This window comes from Salmo salar, chromosome 09, assembly GCF_965601325.2.
Source record: "Salmo salar chromosome 09, fSalSal1, whole genome shotgun sequence".
Taxonomy (NCBI): domain Eukaryota; kingdom Metazoa; phylum Chordata; class Actinopteri; order Salmoniformes; family Salmonidae; genus Salmo; species Salmo salar.
In genome coordinates this window covers 124047282-124066802 of record NC_138299.1, presented here as the reverse complement: position 1 = coordinate 124066802, position 19521 = coordinate 124047282, and positions in this window count along the sequence as shown.

The window sequence follows — 19521 nt, the reverse complement described above, 5'->3', positions numbered from 1 at the left end:
CCTCAGCCAGAGAAAATGCCATGCAAGCACCTCTTTGTCTTCATGTACAGTGAGGGAAAAATGTATTTGATCCCCTGCTGATTTTGTACGTTTGCCCACTGACAAAGAAATGATCAGTCTATAATTTTAATGGTAGGTTTATTTGAACAGTGAGAGACAGAACAACAACAAAAAATACAGAAAAACGCATGTCAAAAATTTTATAAAATGATTTGCATTTTAATGAGGGAAATAAGTATTTGACCCCTCTGCAAAACATGACTTAGTACTTGGTGGCAAACCCTTGTTGGCAATCACAGAGGTCAGACGTTTCTTGTAGTTGGCCACCAGGTTTGCACACATCTCAGGAGGGATTTTGTCCCACTCCTCTTTGCAGATCTTCTCCAAGTCATTAAGGTTTTGAGGCTGCCGTTTGGCAACCATGTTTGTGGGTTCGATTCCCACGGGGGGCCAGTACAAAAAAAAAAAATGCATGAAATGAAATGTATGCATTCACTACTGTAAGTCGCTCTGGATAAGAGCGTCTGCTAAATGATTAAAATGTAAATGTAAATGTAAACTCGAACCTTCAGCTCCCTCCACAGATTTTCTATGGGATTAAGGTCTGGAGACTGGCTAGGCCACTCCAGGACCTTAATGTGCTTCTTCTTGAGCCACTCTTTTGTTGCCTTGGCCGTGTGTTTTGGGTCATTGTCATGCTGGAATACCCATCCACGACCCATTTTCAATGCCCTGGCTGAGGGAAGGTTCTCACCCAAGATTTGACAGTACATGGCCCCGTCCATCGTCCCTTTGATGCGGTGAAGTTGTCCTGTCCCCTTAGCAGAAAAACACCCCCAAAGCATAATGTTTCCTTCTCCATGTTTGACGGTGGGGATGGTATTCTTGGGGTCATAGGCAGCATTCCTCCTCCTCCAAACACGGCGAGTTGAGTTGATGCCAAAGAGCTCCATTTTGGTCTCATCTGACCACAACACTTTCACCCAGTTGTCCTCTGAATCATTCAGATGTTCATTGGCAAACTTCAGACGGACATGTATATGTGCTTTCTTGAGCAGGGGGACCTTGCGGGCGCTGCAGGATTTCAGTCCTTCACGGCGTAGTGTGTTACCAATTGTTTTCTTGGTGACTATGGTCCCAGCTGCCTTGAGATCATTGACAAGATCCTCCCGTGTAGTTCTGGGCTGATTCCTCACCGTTCTCATGATCTTTGCAACTCCACGAGGTGAGATCTTGCATGGAGCCCCAGGCCGAGGGAGATTGACAGTTCTTTTGTGTTTCTTCCATTTGCGAATAATCGCACCAACTGTTGTCACCTTCTCACCAAGCTGCTTGGCGATGGTCTTGTAGCCCATTCCAGCCTTGTGTAGGTCTACAATCTTGTCCCTGACATCCTTGGAGAGCTCTTTGGTCTTGGCCATGGTGGAGAGTTTGGAATCTGATTGATTGATTGTTTCTGTGGACAGGTGTCTTTTATACAGGTTACAAACTGAGATTAGGAGCACTCCCTTTAAGAGTGTGCTCCTAATCTCAGCTCGTTACCTGTATAAAAGACACCTGGGAGCCAGAAATCTTTCTGATTGAGAGGGGGTCAAATACTTATTTCCCTCATTAAAATGCAAATCAATTTATAACATTTTTGACATGCGTTTTTCTGGATTTTTTTGTTGTTATTCTGTCTCTCACTGTTTAAATAAGCCTACCATTAAAATGATAGACTGATCATTTCTTTTTCAGTGGGCAAACGTACAAAATCAGCAGGGGATCAAATACTTTTTACAAAGCGTCTCAGAGTAGGAGTGCTGATCTAGGATCAGGTCCCCCCTCTTATTTAAAAAAAAATTATGTAACCTTTATTTAACTGTGCAAGTGAGTTAAGAACAAATTCTTAATTACAATGACGGCCTACACCGGCCAAACCTGAGCCAATTGTGCGCCTCCCTATGGGACTCCCAATCACAGCCGGTTGTGATACAGCCTGGATTCAAAGCAGGGTGTCTGTAGTGACGCCTCTATTACTGAGATGCAGTGCCTTAGACCGCTGAGCCACTCAAGAGCCCTTATTCATTATGATTTACAAAGCAAAACAGATCCTAGATCAGCATTCCTACTCTGAGATGCTTTGTGAATACAGGCCCAGAGCTGCATGCACTCAGCACGGAGCTGCATGCACTCAGACCGAAATACTGTATATTCATGATATTTCTAACGGCAATGTTCCATAACGTTTTCCTACTGAACGTGCCCCAGACGTCTGACAGAGGGATGGACAGAGAACTCTCACTAGGGAGGGAGGGAGGGAGGGAGAGACTGAAGGAATGTCCCGGCTGCCCCTCCTGTCTCCTGGGAAAAGATAAAATACCTGCTGGCGTTTTGACCACAGAGACAGCCCGTTGATCCTGCTGATCCTTCCAAAACAAAAGCCCTCTCTCTTTACCATGTCGGCTGTGCTGTGGTTTCCCCGAAAACAAGCCTGCATGGATGTGATGACATCAGAGTTTCCATGGGAACCCTACAGCCCAAAAAGAATAACAGGCAGCTGATGATGTCATCGTCACATCAAAGTAAATGTAATTAAGTGCACATGGAGCCAAGACAGAGAGAGAGAAAGAGAGAGAGAGAGAGAGAGAGCGCTAGAGAGAAAGATGCACTCAGAAAAAAAGGTGCTATGGGTTATTTGGCTGTTCCCATTGGATAACCCTTTGAATAACCCTTTTTGGTTCCAGGTAGAACACTTTTGGGTACCATGTAGTTCTACCTGGAACCAAAAAGGGTTCTCCTATGAGGACAACCCCAAAAAAAACATTTGGAACCCTTTTTTCTAAGAGTGTAGAGAAGAGAGAAAGAGAGAGAGAGAGAGAGAGAGAGAGAGAGAGAGAGAGAGAGAGAGAGAGAGAAGTATGCTAATAAAATGTATTTAATGTTACTAGCGTTTAATGTTTATTGCACGGTTTCTGAGGTACGTGCAGAGACATCCCGTGATGAGGTGGATTGAGAGGTTGGCCGATTACCATTATACGGCAGGGGATGCATAACTCCAACCTTGTAAAACACTCTCTACACTGAACATCCCCATATGCAATGCATGAGAAGGTGACAAATAGAATCAGATCCCTATAGGAGAGGTTCATCTAAATTAGAAAATATTGTCACATATTCGCCATACATAGCCTAAAGATAAGTGGGCTAGTACTGTCTTATATGCTAGCAGAGAGATACCGGTTGTCTGGGAGACCTTGAGCAGAGAGAAATGCAATGAGAAGTGATGGAAGAGTGGAGGAGAGGAGGAGGAGAGAAAGAAGTGTGGGGGGGGGGGGGGGGGGGGCACAAACCCCAGCCAACCTCCTGAGATCACTGACTCCGGATAATTACTACTATCAACACACAGTGTACTGTCTCCAAGAGGCTGGATGCAATTGTGAGTGCATGTGAAAGAGTGCATGTGAAAGAGTGCAAGTGAAGTGCATGTGAAAGACCATGACACACACGAAAGGAACACACGCACAGGAACACACATGCTGAAATGCTATCAGTCTGTGTGCAGCTTCAACAAAAACTGATACTTCAGTGATGATGGATTCTCAAGGAAGTGAGCAGTGCTGATGTCATACTCCCAGGCCAAGCCAAAACACATCTCTGTCATATCCATCAATTGTTCCCCACAATCTCCTCTCCTATATCGAAACCTCACAACCTTCTCCCAGGCCTCTCTCTGGCAGCCAGACAGGCCCTGATTCAGCATGACATCACCCTCTCCTTTCTGTGCCCCCAGGGCCCTTAAGAACACACATATACACACACGGACATAGAGAGAAAATGAGCAGGACAATTAAGGTTGTCCGTCTGTCAAAGACTAACGTTTTTCACTTAAAGACCCTGAAGTGAGGTTTGGAAACAACATCACTATTTGTCCTGGCAATGAAGGTCTGTCCTCTGGAGCACTCACGAAAAAAAAAGAGAATTTGTTTTTCGTTGAAGTTGTCCACTTTAAAAACCCTTCGGCTTCTCCCTCTCTCGGAGTTGCTTGAGGACACAGTAGCGCTGTGGCAAGGATGCACAAGATAGGTCCTTAAAATAACGTATCTAAGGCTACTTAACCCTGTAGAAACTCTGGAATCACACCTTGTTGGCATAAAGACACCCACAATCTCTCCTTTTATCTCGGTACATTTCTGAAGTGCACCAATGTGCGTTCAGTCCTTGCACACCATACAATGGATGGTGTCATTCCAAAACACCCCTTCACTGTAGTGAACCTGCTTGTTACCGAGGCAGTTGAACGTTAAAATGATTGAGCGTGACTTTCACCACTAAATAAACTTCCACAATTTGACAAAGCTACATCAGGGGGAAACAGCTACTCAAATTAAAAACCTTTCATTATGGCGTTAGCTATTTGCTGCAGTGACTGAGAGCCCATTGAGGCTCAGTATTCTCAGTGCTTCTGGGGCCTGTGCAGTGCAGGTGAATGGTGGTGTGTGTGTGTGTGTGTGTGTGTGTGTGTGGGGGGAAATGTAGGATTGTCTGAGCACAAACATAGCTACTTTTGGCAATGCATGAAGCAGAGATAGCAAACAGCTTGAGTGATGAATGACAGGCTGCTAGGAGAGGCAAAGAACCCAAAGATCCCTCCTCACTCACACCCCCAGAAAAGGCTTTTGATTTGCTGTGGATCCAGCAGTTTGTGTGTGTGTGTGTGTGTGTTCGCACATGAAGCAGACTGCCTCTGCCAACTCCTAATGAAAGTGTTGCTGAGGAGGAGAGTGATTACTGTAAGACAGATGTGCCTCAGCTCACCTGTGTGCTTGTGTGTGTGTGGTGGGGGAGGGGGTATGGTGAACATATGACATATGTCTGTGGCACAGGTGAGAGCTCCAGCTGAAATGTTACAATAAACTACAGTTTGTAATGAAATACAGGAATGTGTTTTTACCGGTTACTGCCACATCACTGAGCTTTCTACATAGCTGTGTTTGTTCGAATGCCCATACTAACATACTGTATACTACATACTTAATGAGTATATACCACAATCTACATACTATTTGTTCATTTTAGTATACTGTAAACGAACGGTATCGTTTCAGTTGAGCGTACTAGCGGTTCACCTGTCTACAGGAAGTTGATGCTGTTGCTATATGCAACCTTTCACTAGTTTGTTAGCATAACAAACGACTAGCTAGACATTTTACGATTTTGGGTGTGTTCATAATTTCAATCTGGAGTGCCAGAGTCCGCAACAACTTAATTACGCGTTTTTTTTGTTGGTGTTGAGTGTAAATGTATCAGTTATTCTGCGCTCCAGCACACAGACGAGACAAGAGTGATTTCTCTGAAATCGGAGTAGAAAACCAGAATTAACAATGCCCATTGAGAACGCACAACAACTATACCACTTAGCTAAGAATGACGGGAATAATCAAGTCAATAAACGTTGGGGGGTTAGTTAGATAGCATATAGTTAATATACTGGCAAGTTTGATGTATTAGTAGCCAACCAATAAACAACGCAAAAAGTTAAAATACTCCTCCGAAACACGACCATGCCAAGCCGCACTGCTTCTTGACACACTGTTTGCTTAACCCACCAATGTGTCTGAGCAAACACCGTACAACTGGCGCCCGAAGTCAGCATGCATGTGCCCGCCCCGCCACAAGGAGTCACTAGAGAATGATGGGACAAGGACATCCCGGCCGGCCAAACCCTCCCCTAACCCGGATGACGCTGGGCCAATTGGGCCCCGCCTTACGGGTCTCCCGGTTGCGGCACAGCCTGGGATCGAACCCGGGTCTGTAGTGACGCCTCAAGCACCGCGATGCAGTGCCTTAGACCGCTGCGCTGCTCAGGGGGCCCATCGTACATTTTTAAAGTGCCGTTTAAATACAGTAGACAAAAAATGGACAATACAAAATTCATAATGTTACATACAGTATATACCAATGAAAGAGACTAGCCTGCTGGCTTTACTGGTGGATAGGAACATTAGACCGAGCTGTTTCGGAGGGATATCACACCTGGCAGAAATGATTGTCTAGTTCTGTTTTACCTACCGGGGAGTGTTCTATACCTGCACCCAGAGGGAAGTAGTTCAAAGTTCAAGGTACAGGGGGTGGCTTTGGTCTAAAATTATTTTGTGAGCCTTGCTGAGGGCTCTGACTTTAAAGATCTCATCACCTTGTTTGCTGTGGTGATAATCCTTCTCAGCATATTTTTCTGGCTGACAGTGGCATTGCCAAACCAATAAACAACGCAAAAAGTTAAAATACTCTCAATGAAAGATTTGTAAAACAGAGTCAGTATAGTACAGTCAACATCAAAAGATCGCAGCTTTTTGAGAAAGTACAGTCTCTGCTGACTCTTTTTGCAGATCAGGTCTGTACATACAAGAGGACACTCAGATATTTGTATTCCTCTACAATGTTCTGACCTCTGATAGCTGTTGCAGAGGTGGGTGTTGTTCACTTCCTGAAGTCTGTCTATGCACATCTCTTTGGTCTTGTTGGTATTGAGGACCAAGTGTGATTCATCACACCACTCTACAAAGTAATTTAGGACTGGGCCATGACAGTGGGAGGCCGTTCCTTCTCTTGCTAGAACAAAAATGGTACCTGCTTCGTGCCAACCCAGTAGCGACGAGCCTACTGATTCTACTTGTAGAATAGCAATGCCCGTCAGTGGCCAACAACTTGACAGCAGAACCCCCATGTGGGAGAGCTAACAATTAATTTTGTATTTTTTAAGAGGGCATTTTCTGCGTACATCCATGGATGAGCCAGTCACACTTCATATCCAATGTAGGCTAAGGGATGGCAGCTAGCTAAGTGCACAGATGCAATGCACACAACACTAAATACTTCCTTCAAGCTAACTAACCACTGTAGTTAGTGTTGACATTATAATTAAATCACAATGGATTAGCTAGTTTCCATGAAACAGCTGCCTGTGTTAGCTGCCGAGTTAGTGCAGTGTCCATAGCTAGCTAGCTATGTTGTGCTAACATTAACTATTTAAGATGAATTCATATTGAAGGATGATTTAAACAACAAGGGATAGAAGTTGGAAAACCTAATGATGTCATCACATCAGACATCATCCTTAAACTCGCTGGAACTGTAATTGAGACTGAGAGTTGTGGTTCAGTTTTATAACTGGTATATAGATAGATGGAATGGAAAACATTATTAAAACCCCTCCAAATTGATTTAATTTGTTCGAGGGCCAATGTGGAACTGTAAGCTTTTAGAGGAGGGGAGACACCCTTCTGTGCGTCTGCCACAGCTGAAGACCAACACAGAGGTGAAGCTAACATGCTAACATTAACTAGCTAGCTAAACATTTGGCTATGGGCTGGCACTGGCAATATGGGATTATGGAGAGTGAATTATATTGTTTCTTCGTCATCTTACTTGGTAGTCATCTAGATGTGGCCATCTGGCTACTATCAACAAGGGCTTTCTACAAAATAGCAACATTAAGCGCAGATAGCTTGGAATCTAGACCATAAGCAATACGTACATATATGCATTGCCAAACAACGCTACTGCCACCTTCTGGTTTGGAGTGTTTTAACAAGGCTGAGTGGCTGACGACTTCCGAGGTCTTTGCTGTGTGAACACATAAGAGATTGACTGCCTACATTCTGTTCAGAGGTGCTAAGTACTGTCGGCAGGCAAACGTTTGGCAATCCTACCGGTGTGTCTGAGCTTTTAGAGGAGGGGAGACACCCTTCTGTGCGTCTGCCACAGGTGACCAACACAGAGGTGAAGGGCTGTTGGTCTGAGAGGAGGAGTGAAAAGCAAGGCAGGGGGAGAGATCAGGGCCTAATGTGCTTCAACAGTCCAGAGAGGAGTGTGAGAAAGCCATCAAGGAGACCACACCTCTGTTCAAATGAAGAAGCACCAGTAACCACAACGACCTCTGCTTACTCCCCTCCATGTCCACCTCTGGCCCCTCTCTACTATCCCCTCCCCCAGACCCTCACTACCACTGGTGGTCCTGGAGGTAGAGCTCAGTGTTGCCAGATTGGGTTGTTTTTACACCCCCCCCTTCAAAAAAATGGGATGCAAGGAAATATACAAACCCCACCCACCCAGCTAACAGACCAAGCTGTTAAAATGTGGCTACTTTTTAGTGGATTGAGCAGGATTTTTGTTCTGATTGTGCTAGGAAGTGTCAATAGAAACTGGCAACAATAGTAGAGCTATACCGGCTTTGGGATGGGGAAGAAACCCAACCAGCCTCCGAGCAGCCTCCGAGTAGGCTGGTTCAGCCTCTGTTTAACCCAAGAGATGGTCCTATATGTTCCTATAAGAGTGGAAACATCAGATTTGTTCATGTTTAGCCTCTAGAAGACTATAGATAGACTGAAAACTGCTGAACAACTAGCAGTGAGTAATGATAGGCTGTTTAAACAGAACACAGAGGGGAGAGCGCAACTGGACATGCCTAGCTCTGGAACGCAGGCCTAGTGGTGCTAGGATTCTACACGGATTTATTTAGCTCTTAATGAAAGAAGAGAGAAGACAACGGAGGGAAAGACAAACACAGAGGAAAGAGAAAAGGAAGGTGCTGGTACTTTAGGCGACAATGATAAGTTGTGTCGTTTGCTGAGGTGCCAAGATAATTCACTTTTGAACAGTAGAGGACTCCCATATACTACTGCATAACTGATTGATCTCTGCTGCTAAGAGAGGCCCCCACTCTCACACACAGAGTACTTACATAGAGCTTAATGTACCCTTTGGGGTCATGCACCGCATGCCCTGACTAGACATGTGCAAGCCCGCGCGTGCGCGCACACACACACACACACACACACACACACACACACACACACACACACACACACACACACACACACACACACACACACACACACACACACACACACACACACACACACAACTGATTTACTGGCTCCCTGAAGGCCTGATAAAACCCTGTCTGCATGACCTCACTTCCTGTCGCTCCAGCCAGAGGGAGGATGGATAGACAGTAACCCACTGAGGGGTAGAGGAGAGGAGGACACACACACGCACACACATTTCCACTTGGGGTGTTTTACTGGCTGGGAATCTGCCCCGCTGACCTTTCCCATTTCATGCTGTAGGGGAGGTGGTCTGATCCTGACCTGTGACCCCCACATTGGCCCTCGAACAAATGAAATCAATTTGGAGGGGTTTTAATAACGTTTTCCATTCCATCTATCTATATACCAGTTATAAAACTGAACCTCAACTCTCAGTCTCAATTACAGTTCCAGCGAGTTTAAGGATGATGTCTGATGTGATGACATCATTAGGTTTTCCAACTTCTATCCCTTGTTGCTTAAATCATCCTTCAATATGAATTCATCTTAAATAGTCATTTGCCTGCTGATGTCTGCCTTTAAATTATAGTATGGCTATGTAGGGAAATGCCTTTTTGAAACTAAACCCCATCACTCAAGCTTGTGGGGGTGAAGCTAGTTTTAGAAGACACATTTTCAGCGGACAACTTACTCCTTTAAAAATTGGTGCAATGTGCCGAGGAGTGAGGGAAAAACCTGGCCACATCTCCTGGCAAGCCCTGGGAGAATCTACTCTTCCTATTGGGACCATGACTTCACATCAGTCCTCAGCAAAGCTGCACTGATGAAAATGGTCAGACGGTAATTACTACGAATGGCTTCTTCAAACAGGTAAGATGACTGAGGTACCCGGGAGGCCAAGGCCAGACTCAGCAAGATGACTGAGGTACCCGGGAGGCCAAGGCCAGACTCAGCAAGATGACTGAGGTACCCGGGAGACCAAGGCCAGACTCAGCAAGATGACTGAGGTACCCGGGAGGCCAAGGCCAGACTCAGCAAGATGACTGAGGTACCCGGGAGGCCAAGGCCAGACTCAGCAAGATGACTGAGGTACCCGGGAGGCCAAGGCCAGACTCAGCAAGATGACTGAGGTACCCGGGAGGCCAAGGCCAGACTCAGCAAGATGACTGAGGTACCCGGGAGGCCAAGGCCAGACTCAGCAAGATGACTGAGGTACCCGGGAGGCCAAGGCCAGACTCAGCAAGATGACTGAGGTACCCGGGAGACCAAGGCCAGACTCAGCAAGATGACTGAGGTACCCGGGAGGCCAAGGCCAGACTCAGCAAGATGACTGAGGTACCCGGGAGGCCAAGGCCAGACTCAGCGAGATACGTAGGGTGCATCCCAAATGGCACCCTATTCACAGTGAACTACTTTTGACCAGTGCATTATATAGGGAATAGGGGGCTGTAGGAGCTATTTATCGTGTTTGTGTTAGATTTATTTCATCCCTATACTTACCTGTTTAGCGACTGTTTTAACCCTCAGAACAGCCTCAGATTGGCAGGGTATGAACTCTACAAGGTGTCAAAAGCGTTCCACAGGGATGCTGGCCCATGTTGACTCCAATGCTTCCCACAGTTGTCAAGTTGGCTGGCTGTCCTTTGGGTGGTGGACCATTCTTGATACACTTGGGAAACTGTTGAGCGTTAAAAACCTAGCACCGTTGCAGTTCTTGACACATTCAAACCGGCACCAACTACCATACCACGTTCAAAGGCACTTCAATCTTTTGTCTTTCCCATTCACCCTCTGAATGGCACACATACACAATCCATGTCTCAATTGTGTCAAGGCTTAAAAATCATTCTTTAACCGGTCTCCTCCCCTTCAGCTACACTGTGTGAAGTGGATTTAACAGGTGACATCAATAAGGGATCATAGCTTTCACCTGGATTCACCTGGTCAGTCTATGTCATGGAAATAGGTGTTCCTAATATTTTGTACACTCAGAGCATAGGGAATAGGGGGGTATTTCAGACATAAACCAAGCCAACAACATGCACCAAATATCTGGTTACCAGGATAATGTTTATAATGTGACCCCTCTGCTTGCCCCTCTTCCCCCCTGGTGTCTGTCTGGACGCCGCTCCTTTATCACTGGATCCTGGATGAATATAGCCCACTAATGAGCACTCAGACATCTACGCCCCACAGGAGTTATATTACCACTCAATCTCGGGGGACTGTCCCATAAGACACATACTGTGTATCCCTTTCAGTTTCCATGTAAACAGTTATATTGTTACTCAACATGAAATGTGCATCTCAAGTCTCAGGAGTCAAAACAACTTGGAACTTTCAAAACGCTTGTCATCACCATCTCCACTTCCTATCAATCATGGTGTACTTAACAGTTTAACTCCTCAGCCTGGCCTCAGAGTCGTACAAAACACATGTCTAGGTAAAATCTCGTTAGAAACTGAAGCCTCGTATGGTCTAACTTGCTGCTAAGTGTTCATACTCTTACTCACATTGGCCCACAGAGCATAACTATGCTCTGACGCTTGTTTTTACGATCAAACTTCATGTTTAGCTGTTGAAAGCCATATGAATCATACTATAGCCACTTACACAATGTTTCAACATGAAGGAAAAAAAAACTCTCATGCATGTGTCTTTCACATGACATCATCTCTTCCAAGCTGCTGCTTGCATTTATACCTTTTATTACACACTTGGTGAGGTCAGACTTGGGTTCAAATAGAATTTGATATATTTTAAATTACTTTAGCTGCCGTTGATTGAGCTTGCATGGCGCAAAGGAACCAATAGAACAGTCACAAAACTGTGAAACCCGCCCCATCTGGTACTCCAGGCCGTAAAGGACTCCCACTGAAGACTATACGTATACGTATACAGAAAACTCAGAGTGGATCCTGCTGAACAACTAGCAGTGAGTAATGATAGGATGTTTAAACAGAACACAGAGGGGTAGAGCGCAACTGGACATGCCTAGCTCTGGAACGCAGGCCTAGTGGTGCTAGGATTCTACACGGATTTATTTAGCTCTTAATGAAAGAAGAGAGAAGACAACGGAAGGAAAGACAAACACAGAGGAAAGAGAAGGGGGAAGGTGCTTGTAGTTTGGGAGACGATAAGTTGTGTCTTGTTTGCGGAGGTGCCAAGATACATGTGTCTTTCGCATGATGTCATCTCTTCCAAGCTACTGCTTGTATTTATACCTTTTATTACACGCTTGGCTAGACCTGGGTTCAATTATTATTTGATATATTTTCAATTAATTTAGCTGCCTTTGATTGAGCTTGCCTGGCGCAATGAAACAAATAGAACAGTTGCAAAACTGTGAAACCCGCCCATCTGGCACTCCAGGCAGGCTAAAGCAAACACTCTAAGTATTGGAAAGACTTCAAATAGTATTTTAACCCAGGTCTAGGTGAGGCCAGTTCAGGCAACATGACCCAGCCCAGAGATGGGTGGATAAGCAGCACTGGGAGAGGAGGATCCTTTGGCTGGGACTGTATTCAATCTCTATGTGTTACACAATATCTGGTCAACAATGCTATTCTGAAACTTCACAACAGGTACGAAAACTGAATTAGGCCGGGGCATTGAGGGTAGCCAGGTTCACTCCATCTTCTATAGACTGCATAATAAGAGCACATGGTATTTTGTATATAGAACATAGAGTAAAGAATAGAAAATGGTCCCAGCAGACACAGGCTGGAAGTTGAGTTGAGAATAGGAAACCGCTGGATTACTCATGAGGAGAGAGGGCAATGAGTGTTGGGTTATAAGAGAACAGCCACAGACAGATGAACGCAGGCAGACAGAGACGACGGACGCGCACACACACACACATCTTTCCACTTGCTCTGCATGGATGGTGATTAAGTTAACGCCAGTTAAAGTGTGTGGACTGTGATTTCGTCACAAGGCCTGGTAAGCTCCTCCTGGAGTCTCGGAGTTCTGACATTTAATGGACTTTCCCTGGTCTTCACCTCGACATTACACCCTTCTAGCTTTCCATAGGTCTGCAGGGAGACATTATGGCGCCAGGGTCACTACCTGTTACATAGAGGGCAGACTCGCACCTTGTGTGTGACAATGTTCAAACATACACAAACACAAGTTGATGAAATGAGACAAGGCAATGGAAGGGTAGGGAGAGGAGGGTCAGTCTGTCAGACACATAGAAACATAGAGTCTGAGGCACAAGGGGACAAAAATGAGACAAAGGCTATGGCCAGGCTAGACATATGAAAACGGTTAAGGATACTAGAAGCAAGTTCATTTTATAAGGGGAGGTAAAATGCTGTGGCTTTTTGTACACATGTCTGCAGCCTCTTATAAAACACTAAGGTCTTATCCTGAGCAAATTGTTTATTTAGTGTAACAACATCTGTGGCATTCGAAGGGATTGCACAAGCAGCATAATTGAGCTCAAGCGAAACCGCTACTGTACCTGTAGACTTAAACTAGACCTAACTTGCCCTTATCTAAAAAATTGGCCAAGTGATGTTTAATGAAGTCAGTTTAATCCTAGCCAACTGGCACAACTCCCACTGTTTATGTTCCCTTCCAATTGTCCTATCTGTTTGCTGTTGTTGAACCTTGATTTCACCCTCCGGTAATGCTACTCTACCAGCACATTTACCATCATTTACCGTAGTGTTTTTCTCCCAGAACAAGCTTTACACTCCACCAGCAGGTTCACAGGTGGCTGCTTTGGAGGAAAGCCAAGTCTGGCACTGCACTGGAAAACAAAAGCACCGTTTCTTCAGCCATCGCTTTCATTTTCAAGGCTCCATCTACCTTCTTCCACCTCCCAGTGAGATCTTGTGCTGTTTGTTTTCCATTGACATATGTGATCAAGCCAGGGGCCACACCACACGCACTTTCAGCAGCAGCAGAGAGGCCCCATGACAGACTGTTTGTAGACAGGGGACCAGGGATGAGGGCAACTCAACAGCCCTTCCATCTGGTCCCACCTAAACTCTGTTTATCCTTCTGGCAAATGTTCATCCCTGACAGACTGACTCCTCCGGTCGAGTTGTTTTCTGTATACTTATTTGTTTATTTGGAGCCCCATTAGCTTTTGCAGAAGCAGCAGCTACTCTTCCTGGGGTCCACAAAAAACACAGAACATGACAAGTAACAAAACACTGATAGACAAGGAAAGTCACACACATTTAAAATACAATGATATACAAACAATGCAACAACAAAAAATTGTACAAACAATAAAACAATGTGTGTTAGAGTGTGTGTTTGCATGTGTCCTCCCTCACAGTCCCCACCGGTCCATTAGTTGTTTTTAATCAATTTTTTTAAAGGTCAATTTGCTGTTTGCTTGAGTAATTGGAGATGGAAGGGAGTTCTATGCGATCATGGCTCTTTGTAAAACTGTGCGTTGCTGTGAATTCATTTTGGACTTGGGGACTGTGAAGAGACCCCTGGTGGCATGTCTTGTGGGGTATGTATGGGTGTCTGAGCTGAATGTTATTTGATTATGCAGACAATCTGGAATTTTCATCACAGTAATATTTCTGATAAAAACTAGGAGAGAAGCAGTTGATCTCTCGTCAACCCTCAACCAGGAAAGACAGAGACATGGTGTTGATGTTAATTCTGTATGAGCAAGGCATGCTGCTCTGTTTTGAGCCAGCTGCAGCTTTGCTTTGAGCCAGCTGCAGCTTTGCTTTGAGCCAGTAATCAAGATGGGACAAGACCAGAGCTTGAACAACTAGCAAAGTTGATTTGTGTCAAAAACACAGAACATATTTTTAAAAACAGACATACCCCTCCCCATCTTCACAACAACTTTGTCAATATGACTTAACCATGATAATTGACTATCCAATGTTGTTCCTAGGAGTTTAGCTTCCTCAACGGTCACACCATTTATGTAAAACTCCAGTTGAGGTTTAGGTCTTAGAGAATGTTATGAACCAAATACAATGCTTTTAGTTTTAGATGTATTTAAGACCAGTTTATTATTAATTCACCCATTCTGATACTGACAATTCTTTTTTAGAATTTCAGTGAGCTCACTGGCTTTGGGTGCTGACATGTAGAGTGTGGAATCATACACAAAGCTAGAATGACTATGTATGTGGAAGACCTGTGGCAAATATTTTGTAAAAATAGAGAAGAGTAACGGCCCAATGCAACTGCCCTGAGGGACACCACACTGTACATATGTTAGAGAAGCTTCCATTGACGAACACTGTCTGGGTTCTATTGGATAAATAACTCTCCAAACATGTGATGGCAGGTGATGTAAAGCCATAGCAAGTTAGTTTTTGATCAAAACAATTTATGATCAATAACAAAAAGGCTGCACTAAAATATAACAATACTGTCATCTTATTATCCATCTCTTTTAACCAATCATCAGTCATCTGAGTTTGAGAAGGGCACTCAACTTGTACTGCACTATATGCATGCTGAAAGTCGTGTTTTCTGAAAGATAGTATTGTATTTGGTCAAACAATCCTCTTCATCAGTTAGTAAGAACAGGCAGCAAACTGATTGGACAGCTGATAGAGCCACCAAAGGGTGCTTTACTATTTTTAGGCAGTGGAATTACTTTAGCGTCCTTCCATGCCTGTGAACACACACACACTCCTTTAGGCTTTGGTTAAAGATATAGCAAATAGGGGTGGCAATACAGTCTGCTAGCATTCTCAATAGTTTCCCATTAAGGTTGTCTATACCTGGTGGCTTATCATTATTGATGGATAACCATCGTTTTTCCACTCCTCTCACACTAACTTCACCAAATTCAAAACAACAATCCTTCTATTTCATTATTAGATATTTTATACAAAAATATAATGGTTTGCTGTTCTATGTTGTCATTTCACTTCTGACTTTCCACTTTACTAGTGAAAGAGTAATTGAAATGATCGGCAATATCGAAAGATTTTGTTAAACCCTTCAACCTCAATGAACGATGGAGATGAATTGGGTTTTCTGCCCATGATAACATTTAAGGTACTCCAAAGTATTTTTCCATTGTGGTTTATGCCATTTATCTTTGTGTCGTACTATAATTTCTTATTTTTGTTAAGTTTAGTTACAACATCTCAATTTACAATATGTCAACCAATCAACCCGACTTGTTTGCCACATTTCTTTGAACCATACACTTTTTCAGTTCATTAATCCAGGGGGCTCAAACAGTTCTCACAGTTAGTTGAACAGCAGTGGTATAAAGTACTTCAGTAAAAATACTTTAAAGTACTACTTAAGCAGTTTTTTTGGGCATCTGTACTTTATTTATATTTGACAACTTTTACTTCACTACATTCACAAAGAAAATAATGTACTTTTTACTCCATACATTTCCCCTGACACCCAAAAGTACTCGATACACTGAATGCTTAGCAGGACAAGAAAATGGTCAAATTCAAGCACTTATCAAGAGAACACCTGGTCATTCCTACTGCCTCTGGCGGACTCACTAAACACAAATGCATCTTTTGTAAATAATGTCTGAGTGTTGGAGTGTGCCCCTGGCTATCCATACATTTTTAAAAAACAGTGCCATCTGCTTTGCTTACAGTTTTCCTCCATTGGTTTGGTTCATTTCTTGAAACAGAAATTACATTCTCAAAACGACATGGACAAACCTCCAAACCACTTGGCAGTTGTTCACAACAGAATTGAATTTCTCATTCATTTCATCAAATTGCAAATGTCTAAGTACATGTCTCAATGTCTCAGTACATCTTTGCAAATGATTAAGTACATGTAGCCTACATTTAGCACAATTTCCAAGTGAATAGATCTTATCGATCTAAACTGATTGTTGATTCTCAGTCTAATGGTTGTTCGCTCCAAAACGTGTCAGCGTCATTTCATTGTATAAGTCATCACATGCACAATAGTCTGTTCAATTGTCAAAATTAGTCAAGAACATAATACCATGAATACCATATATGAATCCCTTGGAACATTTGATACATTTATTACAGCAATTGACAGTCAGGTGAAACTAGAACTTGACTAACGAAGGAGGAGTTTCACACATCTCAGATGACCAATCAAACAGTATGATTAGTTACCTGACAGGTGCTGTCCATGACTGTGAATGCTGCAAAACATGTATGTAAAGAGCTTGACCATGCAGGACCAGTACAATTTCTGAACATGGAGGCACCTGGCCAAGTAAATGAACAAGAGCAACTGCCTGCTCGAGGAAGAGGAAGAAGAAGAGGAGGAGGAGTAAGGGTGCGTGGTGGTGGAATAGGGGGAAGAGGCCGAGGAGCACGAAGACACCATCCTGTCCCGGATTAAATTCAGGCCACAATTATAGACCATGTCATCAACCATGGCCTCACAATGGCGGAGGCAGGTCGCCGAGTGCAGCCTAATGTGCCTCGCTCAACAGTCTCCTCCATCATCCAAACCTTTCGCAGGGAAAACAGGTATGTAGTCAGTCAATGATGGAATGATATGTTGTATAGGACAGGACACTGTGCATAGAGCAAGAAATATATTTATTTACACATTTACCTATTCATTTAGTGTGTGTGTGTGTGATAGGCCTACAGTAATATCTTACCTCAATGGGATGTTATGATACTAAAAATGACAAGAAAAACATTGGAGAAAATAATCTATGTATAGTTTATTTTTATTTTAGTTTATTTTCTACAGTATTGATGATACAGTTTACAGTAGTATTCCAGTCACTGTGCAGTGATGCATTATAATTGTGGTAAAGTTACTGTAAGTAAAACAACAATACAATTACATAGGTAACTCATTCTGTAAGGAATACATAAGGTATACATTACGAATGGAGTGTTGTCCTTTGACTTCTATATCTAGGATTGGACGACAACCTTGCACGGGTGGCAGAGGAAAACTTCTCAATGAACAACAAGAACAAGAGATCTGTAACATGGTGATGGCAAATAATGCCATCACATTGAGACAGATCCGCGCTGCAATCCTACAAGACAATGCCATATTCCAAAATGTCAACTCTATAAGCAACTCCACAATAGACCGGATATTGAAGAAGCATCAGATGACAATGAAGCTAATTGACAGGGTACCATTTGAAAGGAACTCTGATAGAGTGAAAGAGCTGCGGTACCAGTATGTACATGTAAGTCAGTTACTGGTTGTCCATCATTATAACCTTTTTACAATTAAGCAGTGGTTCCCAAACTTTTTTGGCTTCAGTACCCACTTTACCTGATTTGTGTATCCAGGTAATACAGGTATGGAAGTATTTGATTTATGTGACTTCAACATTTCGCCTAAAAACTGCAGCTTACTGTATGATGCAATTATCATTATAATCCTTATTTTGAAGAATATAACATACAATAAGAAAAGGGGTCAAAGAGCTGCAATTAGTGCCTCCCATGTAAATCTATCTAATACTGTGGGTTTTACTGTAACATTTCAGTAAGTCTAGTCATTGATGATTTCCCCCCTCCCCTTTCTGTCAAATACCCCCTGTAGTACCTCTGCATAGGGGTACATGTACCCCAGGTTTGGAACCACTGGAGTAGTGGCCAGTAGTATATTGAACTTGTGGAGAACATAGAACATTCCTATGTAATTGTCTGTAACTGTAGTGTATGGCTCTTCTGTATGACTGATTTGATGTTTTCTTTTTTTACGCTATTGTAGAGAATAATGGCATTGGAAGGAAACGAGACCCATCACATCCTCGTGTTTGTGGATGAAGCTGGCTTCAACCTGGCCAAGGGCCGAAGACGTGGCCGTAATATTATTGGCCACCGGGCCACGGCGGATGTCCCAGGCCTGCGAGGGGGCAATATAACTATGTGTGCTGCCATATCTAAGAATGGTGTAGCCACTCACATCCCCAGTCTTGGCCCATACAATACACAGAAGCTCCTCATCTTCTTGGACCGCCTTCATTTTGATTTGATCCCTGAAAATGATAGAGGTCTCGTAGGGCCTCACCTACCACAATATGTCATTGTATGGGACAATGTGAATTTCCACCGTGGCCCGCTCATCAGGGCCTGCTCATCAGGGCCTGGTTCACTACTCATCCAAGGATGGTCATGGTGTTCCTACCACCTTACTCTCCTTTCCTCAATCCTATTGAGGAGTATTTATCCGCTTGGAGGTGGAGAGTGTATGAGCATCGGGCTCAAGATCAGAGGTCCCTGCTCCATGCAATGGACGCTGCATGTGAGGATATTACAGGAGATCAGTGTAGGGGATGGTTGCGACATGCACGCCGTTTCTTCCCTCGTTGCATCGCAAGGGAGAATATACGCTGTGATGTGGACGAGAATCTGTGGCCAGACAGACAGCAGCGTGTGGATGGCCAGGAGGGTGAGGATGGTGGCCAGGAGAGGGAGGGTGAGGACAGCGACCAGTGAAGAACTGTTAGTTGTGAAACTCCAGCTTTATTTACAGCACTGTAGGCTGCATATAATGTATTGTTTTTTGTTTGTGTGTTTATATTACAGTATATTATGCTGTATACATTTTCTTTTTACTCTGATGTATGGAAGTTACTTTATGTGTGTGAATGATAATGGTTACAATTTCCTTGGCAGTATGAGTGCAATGTGTGATGTCAAACCTTGGAGGCTACTCTTACCCTAAAATCCTATTTCTTTTTTTCAGTTTTATACACAATTGTATTCTGTTAGCTGGACAAAAAACAGTACAGTAACCATTGTCAATGAAGGACTGGGCTAAG